Raw genomic sequence first — 12546 nt, forward strand, 5'->3', positions numbered from 1 at the left:
AAGTCCTGATCCCAGTCTCGCCCCCCTACTGTTGACGTGAATTTATGGGGCTAGTTTATTACAGATAGCCAATGATCTGACCAGAAGATATTTCGGTTCTTGTCCCAATACAGGCTACAGAATTAGGGAAAACAGAGTTCTACGTCATGGACAGACTCTCAGGTGTGTAGCAAGGACACATACTGAGGACAATACCAAAATTTCAATATCTTTATTAAAATGAATGAAAGGATAATCAAAGATATAAAACACAGAGTCACAAAGAAGTAATACAATTCTGTGATCCCTGGTGGTAACATTTCTATTCTAAAAGACTATTTAAGCTAGCATACTCACACCCTTCCCTGGAGACCTGGTTGGTAGAGATGAGGTTTGAGTGTAGAATAGCTAAGCTATATTGCCAAAGCTGAGCTGATAGCTTAGCAGGAGATAGAAAGAGCAACCCCTCTACATGGTGGTTTGCCCTTTTATAGGGTCCTGGCAATGCCCTGAATATTCATATCAGTGCCCAACCTACCATGCCCAAATCTTATTTCCTCACCTAGATAAATCTTCGGGTACACTTATTCTATAGGCTAACATATTATGACATATTCATACGTGTTAATATTGATTATCTCATCTCTGAAACAGTTACCTTTGGCCCAAATCATGACTCCCATGTTCTGCGGTGTATCCTGTGGTTACCAGTCTCATGGTAAACACATTCAGTTCCCTAAACCCTATGAAAACAACAATATAATCAATCAAACCAATGAAAAAAATCATTATGCAATATAGCAAGCTAGTCTCATAGGCTACACTATGTCTTGGCTTATGAGGAACTAGTTGTGTTCTACAGTGTCTGTGCCAGAAGAATCCTCCTCCAGTTAGATACAGGGCTTCCACAACCCCTTTATTCTACTCTGCTATTTTTACACAGCATAAAGAGGCTGGGGATCTTATTCAAAGTCACTATGGGACAGGGGAGTATGTACAACTGAATTGAAATAGGCTATGAGGTTAGAAGGGAATCTCAGGAGGTCATCTAGTCCAACCCCCTGCTCAAAGCAGGACCAACCCCTAGACAGGTTTTTGTCCTAGATCGCTAAATGGCCCCCTCAAGGACTGAGCTCATAACCCTGGGTTTAGCAGGCCAGTGCTCAAACCACTGAACTATCCCTGCTCCCCATATTAGTTTCACAGCAAAATGACTGACCAAGTATTATCATTTTATCAACTATAATTGGTTAACAACATGGTAAAAGCATCCTCATTGGTTAATAATTAAATCACACCATGTTTTAATATCATGTACTGAAAAGAACCACAGGAGACACATTAAAGAACCACTTGTGGCTCGTGAGCCTCAGTCTGAGTATCACTTCTTTAGTGTCTAGCCATTCATGTACTTTCTTCCTCCAACCACTTTTGCAGCCTATATAAAAGAAAACATTTAAAACATCTGAAAATGCTCCCCAAAAAAGTTCCGTACAAATCAATTTATTTCCTACTTCTTAAATTAGGAAATTGCAATATTTTATGTGAGGTCTAAAGAATGGGATTATAATTACAATACAAAGGATCTACAATACCTTGCTCTGTGTGTGTGTGTGTGTGTGTGTTTAATTTTTGGTCTTTTTAAATTGAAATAAAGATGCAGAGGGTAGTTACTATTCCATTTTCAGTCCTGCAGGCTCATACTCAATCACAGCCCTGGAAATTTAAAAGCCCATGTTTATTCAGGTTTTAGGGCCAGCAGTACGTGGAATGTTATTTATAATCACAAGTGCCCGATTGTTAACTTTCTTTTAAAATAAAAAGTTTACCTTTTGGTCTAAAACAACAGCTCAGTGAAATACATTTTTAGCTGCTATTTTTAGGAGACATTAAAATCTTGGAATGCTTCTCTATTCACTTTAACTCAAGCCCACACTTCCCCAAGAGACAAATCTTTCCATTTGCAATTTTTCTGTTGTATTTTTTGGCAGGGAAGATGGAAGGTGATTGTTGCACATTAATATATGCCATAAAGAAGAAGTTTATAGTAGACTGTGACAGAACAGGAGCCTAACTACAACACCATTATGTCAGAATTATCCTGACGAACACTGTAAAGAGGGAATATGTAGAGAGAGATGTACAATGCACCATGCTACACAACACATTACACAATGGGTACTTGTGCCAAAAAATGAGGGAGCGGGGAAGTCAAAGACCATGACCCAAAGACTATAAAGACAAAAGCATGAGGGAGCGAAATACAAAACAGAATAAACAACGTGGTGTGTGAGTGTCATAGCTGGAATATTTCATGGAATGGATAAACTTAAAACTTTTTTGGAAGGAGTAGTTGGAGGGTTCTTGTCTAATATACATTGTGAGGCTACTCTATGCATAAGGGGTAGCAAGAAGGCATGTGCAAAGGCAGGACTGGGCAAAAAAGTCAGGGCTTTGCCATATTATCTATATGAAAAAGTATCTTTCTTAGTCATTAGTTATAAGAATTAATTAAAAGAGGAGGAATTGCACAAAACAGAAAATATGGTGATTATTTTATTCTTTATTTTATTTTGCATTGTTTCTGTTACCTATCTACAGAATTACTACATGATTCATATGCCATAAGTGACCATCATAATCATTTAGTCTGACCTCCTCCATAACACAGGCCATAGACTTTTACCCAGCAGTTGTGACAGTGGAGTAAATTATTCTTCCCTACTACATAAGCAAATACTATTGAACCCAAACTTCATGAATGCAAAAATAATCTTAAAATAAGATGAAAACATGAGTTGCTTTTGGTTTCCATAACAATATTATTAATGAGAGAATTGGAAATATGCTTTCAGTGATGCCAGCCATTCTGGCAAAAACATTTCACTGATAATTATATTTTAAATTCCCCATTATATGTCTTATCATTTACATGCACTGTGTTTCATCCATGTAATCTGTAGAAATGAGAATTAATGGAAGATGTGGGGCTAAATCCCCTGCACTGCTTTGAAAATTGGAACTTTAATGTCTTCTAAAGCACCGTCTGTAGGCTAGAAACAAGAAAATAGGAAATCACACAGCTCTTATGAGGACACGAGAGCAGATAATGGCTTCCTTGCAGGACCAAAATAACAACTATAGAAGAAATGGAGGAGCATCCACAATATAACAAAATCAATATAAAAATATGTTAATGTGGGTTGTGCCTGATGGTATTTCTGTTTGGATGAAATTTTCTGATCATTTTATCAGCCAGCAAAATTCATCTGCTAGGGCAGAGAGTGGAAAGCCAAAAAAGTTAAAAACAAAAACAAAATGCACTTAGGTCTAGGAATACTTTACCTACAGACAGCAGCTATGCCTATAACTAAAAGATTAGAAATATATATTTTTTTCTGATTTTGTCACCACTTTGTGTGTTATTAGTGTCACCATGTCCCAATCAAAGAGTCATTGAGATCCCAATCCTGCAATGAGTTCTATCTATCTAGGTCCATGGTGGGCAACCTGCGGCCCGTCAGGGTAATCCACTGGCGGGCCGGGAGACAGTGTTTACACTGACCGTCCACAGGCATGGCCTCCCGCAACTCCCAGTGGCTGTGGTTCACCGTTCCTGGCCAATGGGAGCTGCGAGAAGCAGCGCGGGCCACAGGGACATGCTGGCTGCCAATTCCAATCAGCTGACACCTGCCTACATTAGAACCCAGTGACTTCGGTGGGGCTCTTCATGGGTCCAAAGTGTATGAATATAGAGCAACTTGCAGGCAGAGCCTATGCTGCTAATGTTTAGGGATGGTTTGAAATCAGATCTGATCCAAAAGCCTGTAACAACTTTTGGCACTATTAAACATTAGCATGCCATCGCTTGTGTGGCTTCTAAGACCTTGCAAATTCTTTGGCTATTACTTGGCATGTAGCTCAAGAACTGAAAAACCATCTGAAATTTTGACTGGGGGCTGTGGGAAGGGGAAGTAACCTGTTCAGAATAGCAGCTCCTTGTATTTATAACACTGGTCTCGAACCTTACAAAATAAAAACAAAGCAAAATACTAGCTCTCTTGTTAAACAAATGATCTGCGAAATTGCAGGGTTGGTTTTTGTTTTGTTTTAAATTAAGCGAGTTAAGAATATAACAAAGACTGCAACAAGTTAGTTTTTTTGCACTTTCATCATAATAAAGTTTTAATTAGATTAATTCCAGTTTATGTTCATGAGTTGAAGTACATTTTTTTCTTTTATTTAAATGTGAGATTCACAGATGCCTGAACCCAGGGCAGGTATATAGAGGAAGAGCTGTGTAACCAAGTGCACAAATAGCCAGTGCAATAAGAAGAGTTTCATACTGATAGTCAGGATTTAAAGTTTGAAGTGGATGCAATGATACAGTATGTGATCATTAAGATTTTGGTACAAATTGTCTACTTCTGGTTTTTAATAGGCTATATTTCAATCCATAACAATAATGATCAGGATTGACACTATGGGACAGGTTTCCAACAAAACCAACACCTCTCAGCTGAGGAGTTTGTACTATTGGAAGCCTGTCTCATAACATAAATGAAATGGCAAGATTTCCAGAGTGCTCAGTTGAGGTTAGATCTTCAAAAATGCTCAGTTTCTATTTGGGCACCAAATTAAACTGGCCAGATTTTTCAATAGTGCTCAGCTTGCTGGGTGCTTCTGAGATCTGGTTATAATACAGATATAAATATGAACAGTAAATTCCCAGGGCTAGCATGGTGTTCAGCTCGCATCCATGCTCACCCTTCACAGGGTGAATGGCTCTGGTTGGTAAATTGCTAATTAGCATTTTTACTTGCTCCAATGCAAGTGTTTTGAGCCAAGCACTAGTTACACTTGATTCCTATGACACTAATTATTCTACAGACTTCATCAAGCTGCCAAACCCTCATGTGTAAAGCTCACATTTTTTCAAAATATTAGTCTGTATTTGTTTTCTCCAAATAGTTTTGAAACATTCCCTACCCTCTATGCTTCTTCACACTCTCCATTTTATCCCTTTACCTCAGAGACTTGCAACTGCAGGTCTCATTCCATACCCTCCATTAAATTCCCTCATTCGCCCTGTTTCACTCCAATCTAGTCACAGCTATTTCTTTCCATTCAGTTGTTTGAACTACATACTTTTATATTATGCTTACTGTTTAAATGGGGAAACCTCCTCTTCCAAGTTATCCACCTCAGTTATGTTAACTGGTAGCAGCTTTCTCTCACATGGTCCCCAGTGGAGGGGTGAGGCCTCAGATGCCAGGTCTACAAAGGGGCTGAAGCACGGAAAGCTCAGTTTTAGAAATCATTGAGATCCACAAAACCCATTTGGCTGCCAGTAAACCCTGTAGGCACCTAAACTCTCTTGGTGCCTATGCTTTTCCTGTAAAGTTCCCAAGACATCTAAGTTTCTGGCACTGAGCATGTGCACTGCTGCCTCGGGCAGGTACCCAGACACTTATTGCATGTCTAAGTCTGATCACGGGCCACAAACCAAGCGTAAGATAGGCAGAGGGATGACTATCTTCTCCCGCAGGGCCTGATCTGAATACACCTAACTCCACACAAAAGGAGATGGGGGGGGAGGGAGATGAGAGAAGAGTTGGCCTCCCTTATAATCTTTAGCTCAATGGTTCGGGTATTCACCCAGGACAATGGAGACCTCACTTTGCTTCCCTCCATCTGCCTGATGAAGAGAAAGGATTTGAATAGGGATTTGCCACCTCTTAGGTGAGTGCCCTAGTCACTGGACCATGGGATATTCTGATGTGGGTTTCTCTCTCATTCTATTTTGTTGACTCCGTTCCACTTTAATTAAATTGTTAAATATTAATTAGGCCAGAGACAGCACCTAAGTCCCCTTGTGGATCTGGGTCCAGGTGACCAACCTCAAAACATAAGCAGAGAATAATTGCGACCTCAACTGAATAGGAAAGAAGAGTGGATCATGTAACATGAGTACTATTGGATTTGGAGGTCTGAAGCTCTGGAACTATCAGGGTTATTTGGTTCTCAGTCATAATAGGCATAATATTGAAAGGTGTTTTATCTAGGTATGGGGAATACTACACAGTTAAAAACCTAGTTTTTAATAGTGCTTAAATCTCTATATTTTTAAATAATACTCTTACTCTAGAGTGTAGTTGTGTGTTTCTGGGATGTCTTCAGGATAAGGCTCTTTGCTGCTATTAGGCTACCTGTAGAGATTAGGCAAATTTTCATTATATTTACTATTATGTGTTATACAAAAATATAGCCAGTTTCATTTAATGCATGTCAGTGCATTGTGACATAAAAGTGCATTAATATTACAACACATTCAATTATTCATAACAGGAGAATGAGAGGTTCTTTAAAATCCAAATGTGTTTTACCTGGAAACAGCAGAGATGAAGGTCTGTTCTTTGAAACAGTTCCAAAGTAGCTCTATTACAGCAGAAAAAAGTACTTATTGGCAGCAACTGGAAGCTCAGATTTGCAATGACTCTTCTGTATGCCATCCTGTTTTCCCCTTAGGAGGAGAATTAAAAGTTGTTCTGAGGGGGGAAAAACAATCAAGATTTTCTAACAAGTTCTGTGCTAGTCTGAAAGTAGAACACTGTGCTTTATAGTCTTGTCACACAGGGTAATAACAAACTTGTACCACTGATATTTTGCGAGTTCAAAGCCACAAGAAAAGCAACTGGAATAATGCCAGAGTATTTTTTTTTCCTGTTGGTGCTGGTGATGGAGGAAGGTGGCACAGTATTTTGATTGTGTGTGAAGCTCACGCTGATGAGAAGTATCCCCTTGACAACCTTGGAGACTAAAACCCAGTATTTAACCACAGAACAGGTGGAGCATTCGCAGTGAGGTTACAAGGTTACCCATATTATTTTCTTAAATTTTTACCTGAAAACATGAGGCAACAGTACACTTTTCATGGTTCAGTTTGCCCTATCTAATTCATTAAAGTGTATCTGTCATTTTTGGCCACTGCTAACCAAAACCACCAAATTGTGACACTAAACTGCCATCCCATGGCAACTTTTGGTCAACAACAACCTAAAATGGCATTGGCTTGGCAACATACAGATAGAGACTCACTACCCATACATGACACATCTATCATTATTATTTGTATTACAATAGCACTGAGGGCAACAATCAAGGTTCAGGACCCTCCAAATGTAGGTGCTATACAGACAAGTTTCTTCCGTAGAGAACTCACAATCTAAGTTATGATAAAATGCAATATGTGGATGAAACAAACAGGGCCAAAGGAGGGAATGAGGAAGCACTAAAGTAGGCAAATTATTGTACCATAAGGTGAAGTCTTAGTTCACCTGTTGTCTAGTCCTTTTCAGCTGGAAGTGTTTTATATGTGTCATGGCAGAGATGAATCTTTAAGGAGGAATTTAAAGAAAGGTAAAATAGTGACTTTGTGGGAGGAGAGGGTGTTGGGTCTAAGCACGGGCATAAATGGTACCCCTGAAGAGAGAAAATCTCATTAGTGTATTTTTTATTAAAATTAAATATTTGTAACATTTATGAATATGAAGCTTTTACCACTTTGTAGCTGCCAACATGATAGGTCAGTATTAAGAAAAAGTCAAAAAAAAATTCCTCCCAGAAAGTGAATGTCCTGTACACTACTTATTAGAAAATCGTGCATTACAAAAACCACACTTTGCCTCAGTTTAAGAAGGCCAGAAGAGCTCATCACAGAAACAGTTTATCTATCTAAATACCTTTGTGTCTAGCTGGCTCTTGAACACAGCTAAATTAAGAACCTGGTAATTCCTTTGAGATGAGAATCCTGGAACTCATTCAGCAAACAGCAGTGGCAATGGTGGTGTCATGCATCATTTTTTTTCCCTATGGAAGTGATTAATCAGATTAGCTAACTATTGCTACGAAATATGGCAATTACTATTAGTGATAGATATGGCAATTTCCTGCAACATCCTGGATAAACTTTATTGAATTAAGTATGTTAGTAGTTCATTATATTAAAAATGCAAATGTGTGTAACATCTCTAAGGAGGAGACCTGAATAATGTAAAATACTGGAAAGTATTATAAGCGCCAAAGGACTATTTGAAAAAAATATGAGTTTTTTAAAGTTAGGTGAGTTTCCCAGGATGACTACAGGGGGAGGTGTATGCAATTATAAACTCCCTTAGTATGCAAGAATTCAGCCTTCGAAGATTTGTGAGAAGGAGGGGACCTTTTATCTGCTGATCATCTGTTACAGGAGAAAAGATCAAAGGAGCCTAAACTGAATTAAAGAATGACTTTCAGATTCCTGGGCGTGGCTGTTCTGAGCCAAAACAGTAATGAACTTGTGACCACAGGAAAACCCCTTGCTAGGGTTTGTAGGACTGTTCACTGGCCAGAGCTCTTGTTGAAGATGCGATCATTTCTAGTAAGATTATACATGTTTTAAATATGTTGTCTCTGTAATGCTTTTACCTTAAATAAAAAGTACTTGCTTAGAAAGAGCTGTGCGCTAAGTTATAATTATGACAATTACATGGTTTATAGCCTTTGAAGACTAAGTAGAAGCAGAGTAGGCCTGCTTAGGTGACGGCTGGGGACCCGGAAGCCCTTATAAGAGTAGGTGCCCTTGCTGGACCACAAGAGGAAAGTTGCCCTGAACTGTAACACCACTCATCTTAAGTTATTACATATTTTAAGAACAATATCCCATCATATGTCACTAAGGCTGTGGTCTGGCTTTTCCAGTTTGTGGCAAAACTGTAAACCATGGCATAAACGTTTTTGTTTGACATCCTGTAGCAAATGAAATGATAAAGTATGGATTCTTCAAAAGTGTTGGTACAAAATTGAATCAAAGACAACCAACAAATATTTAGGTACACAGCACATAAATGTCAGCACATAAATTAGATTTTTTAAAAAGAGGCCGTATTAATAGAAATAGAGGGAAGTGGCAATGTGTAACCCCATTTTAAGCATTTTCAGTTAGATATTGTAAACTACTCTCCAGAAGAATCATTTCAGCAAGTACATGTTCAACTGAATGTCTTATTCAAGAAAAATGTTTTACTGTAATTAGTATAGCTATCATACATATGGCATATTGGGTGTGTTGAATAGAACAGGGAACTTTAGAACTAAATGCCTCATTTTTTAAAATCCTTGTAGCATGAAGGTTGTTTCCTATAACTTCCATCATAAAAGACATGTAAATTTATGGATACCCTACTGGGACTGCATAATTAAAAGCCCTCAAGTTGAGTTGAGTGATCTCAACTCCCATTAACTTATGGTATGATGATTCAGTAGAAGTTGAGGGTATTCATACTCTAGCAGAAGGCCCTCAGCACATGGAACGAGCAGGCCTTTGATTGTGGTGCACCAGTAGCGAATCCACAAATTTGCAAAGCTTTTTCATGGAAGTTATATGAAACAACTGTTACTCTATATAAGGATAAAAATGATGATGGACCTGAATCCTGATTCCGTAAGTTATTTAAGAATGTACTTTACTTTAAACGTCTGTGTAGTTCCCAAGTCCATTTATCACACGCATACAGTTATTTTAATATAATTTTTTAAAAAGCCACACACCTTTTCCTTTATTATTCACACATAATGACTTTGCCATGGTATTTATTATACTTATATTAGAATGGATACCACACAATGGTATACTGTGATATATAGCACAATATGTTATAGTATGGGAAACATTTAATATTAAAGACAACTACTGTGATTGTTTTTAAAGTACAATATACATTAATTTGACCCATGGGAGAAATATACATCTGATTTTTAGCCTTTGTGTCTGTAAATGACCTAGCACAGGGAATTTTCTGGCACAAGATGTGCTTGGAAATAGAGTATTAAACAAATATTGGAGAAACAAGTTTCAAATTCATATTTGTGAGTATTTGCACTGGAAACCTGATTCTAAGAATTACACACTGCTAATCAGGTCACAAAAACACCCTATGCCCAATAAAATAGCTCAAATTCTGAACTCTGAATATGCAATACTCATTGTTAATTTGTGAGCCATCTATCACCTTAATTAAATTTGCACAATACAGTTATCAGATCAGATCACATTGAACATGGAAAAAAAACATGGTAGAAATCATGATCTGTTGTGGTGAAGTCATGTGTATAACAAATACAATTTTTGCTGAAAAAATTTCTCCCAGCAATAGGTGGGCTCTCAGAAATTTAGGGTAAGAGGACCTCAAACCAAAACTGAGTAGTTCTGTAACTATAAAATATAGGAGTTGAATCTCTTAATTAACCGAGTCAACAATTCAAATATATTTAAATTTTTTTAATAATTCCAGTTTTATGAAATTAACCCAGTTTTTAAGTTACATATCAGGAATTCTCTGCCTGGGTGTTATGCCCATCCTGCCATTTCAGTGTTGCTAATAGGTCTCCTGTCTAGATCTGAGCTAGATGGAATGGGCACTCAGGTAGGATCTGGTATACACAAGGGGACCATGGTAGAAAAAAATAAGAATGACTGGTTCTCCTATAGATTATAAGTGCTGAAAATGGAAGTACGTTGATCTGTACCATTGGAAAAATATAATTCTTTGTTCAGCATCTTAATGTCCTTGCCCTTTACTCAATCTTCTTATACAGCAGTCATGAGCATCCATTTTCCCATTTGTAAAATGCAGATAATGATACTTATCTCCCTTGAAATCTACAGCTAGAAAGTAGTTTACTATGGATACTATTATTACTCCTATACCAGGTATGCCCCGCCCCCCCCCTTTTTTCCAGTTTAAACTGATTTTTACCCAAAATATCCCAGGTTTTACAAAAAGTGGGGTTTTTTTCTGATTTTCATCCTACTTTTGTATCATTCATATATACAGGACCGGCTCTACGGGTTTCGCTGCCCCAAGCAGCGCACCAAATTGCCGCCGCAGACGGCGGGGGCAGTCCGTGTGCCCTTAGGGCGGCAGGCGCGTTTCTGCGGCGGCAGCAATTCGGCGGCAGCTTCTATGTTTAGCTGAAGCCGCCGCAGACAGCTAAATATAGAAGCTGCTGCCGAATTGCCATCACTGCGGAAACGCACGTGCTGCCCTAAGGGCACACGGACTGCCCCCGCCACCCTCGGCAGCAATTCGGCTGCTGCTTGGGGGCAAAACAGGGACTGCTGCCCCTTGAAGATTGCCGCCCCAAGCACCAGCTTGGAATGCTGGTGCCTGGAGCCGGCCCTGCATATATATAACTTGTTTTATTAGGAAAATACAATGCATTGGATGAGATATAAGTATTTGATACTACATTAATCTGTGTGTATCTGTTGGTGTAAGGCTATGTATTAGTCTAGAAGATACACACAACAAACAGGCACGCAAGCTCTGAAATGCATGTGCATCTGAATGGACTGATGAATCTCACACCCACCACGTACACATTTCAAGCTATTAGCAGATAATGGTTTAAAGATTTGACACACTAAAATGGGAAGAAAATGAAAATCTGGATCAGAAAACATTTCAGAACACAAGGAAGTTTTCGAAAGATTTAAAAAATGAAAACAGGAGGAAAGGATGTTGTATGTATGCACTGCAAATGGTATGGCCCAATTGTTAATTGTAAATATTTATAGGATAATAGTTCTAAATCTACAACAGTAAATTATTTATTCAAATGAAAAGTTTTATTTGGGAATTAGAGAGATATTGTTTTCTTAAACTCAGAGGTGGCATTGTGTTTTGAGTTCTGTTTTAGTTCTGCAGAAAGCTACATTGAATTGTGTTCTTCAAAGCATTAATCTACCGAATATTCTGCCTCCCATCCTTCTGTCCACCAAAATAGACCCTGATATTTACCCAGAAAAAATATTAATATTTTGCACCAATTTTCACCTGTTTTTGTTGTTGTAGTAACACACACCAATAAATTCCCAGGAAAAATAAAATAAAATGAAAACAGAAAACAAAGGTCTCTATGTACAAGTTATATCATATTTTCATCCATCTTCTCCTGAATCTTAAGCAAAAAACTACATAATATTGTTACTTTGCACCTACGCAGAACTCTACCCACATAGATCTCACAGTGATTTACAAAGATTGGTAGTCATTAGTATTTCTGTTTTTTGCAGATGGGATAACCAAGAGGATTATGTGACTTATACAAGATCAGTGGCTAAGTCAGGAGGAGAATCCATTGTCTCCTGATTCCCAGCTTTGTGCTCTATCTACAAGATGTAGTACGGGCAAAGAGGGCTATAAAATAAATAGACTGGAGGCTATTTACTGTACTTCCAACATCAGCAAGAAATCTAAGCTATCGAGTGAGTTATTGGCTAAAACTCAAGGTTCTCAAACTTCAAGAGAGTTTGGAGGGTTCTTGTTTCTTTGTCTTCTCTACACTGAACTTTTTTGCTTCACTTTCTAGTTGCAAAATAACTTTTTATTTGGAGGGAGTTATTGCTTGAATGAGATCAGAAAAAAAATATGTATAGGATAGAAAAATCATAGCCAGATTATATCAAAAAGATATACTTTCCCACAAAATGAAAAAGCAGTCACTGAAAACAGTAGAGATGATTGT

The 12546-nt window shown here is 38.1% G+C and overlaps 1 long non-coding RNA gene across 1 annotated transcript; it reads right to left on the reverse strand.

Annotated features, from left to right (window-relative positions):
• Window positions 1-642: 642 nt before the first annotated feature.
• On the reverse strand, window positions 643-6511 carry LOC123363053. The gene is made up of 4 exons (XR_006576692.1): window positions 6366-6511; window positions 6123-6188; window positions 5145-5267; window positions 643-722 (listed from the first exon to the last, which is right to left on the reverse strand). It is a non-coding gene; the product is annotated as an uncharacterized LOC123363053 (long non-coding RNA).
• Window positions 6512-12546: the final 6035 nt, after the last annotated feature.

The sequence above is a fragment of the Mauremys mutica genome, chromosome 2 (genome assembly GCF_020497125.1).
Source record: "Mauremys mutica isolate MM-2020 ecotype Southern chromosome 2, ASM2049712v1, whole genome shotgun sequence".
NCBI classification, from domain to species: Eukaryota; Metazoa; Chordata; order Testudines; family Geoemydidae; genus Mauremys; species Mauremys mutica.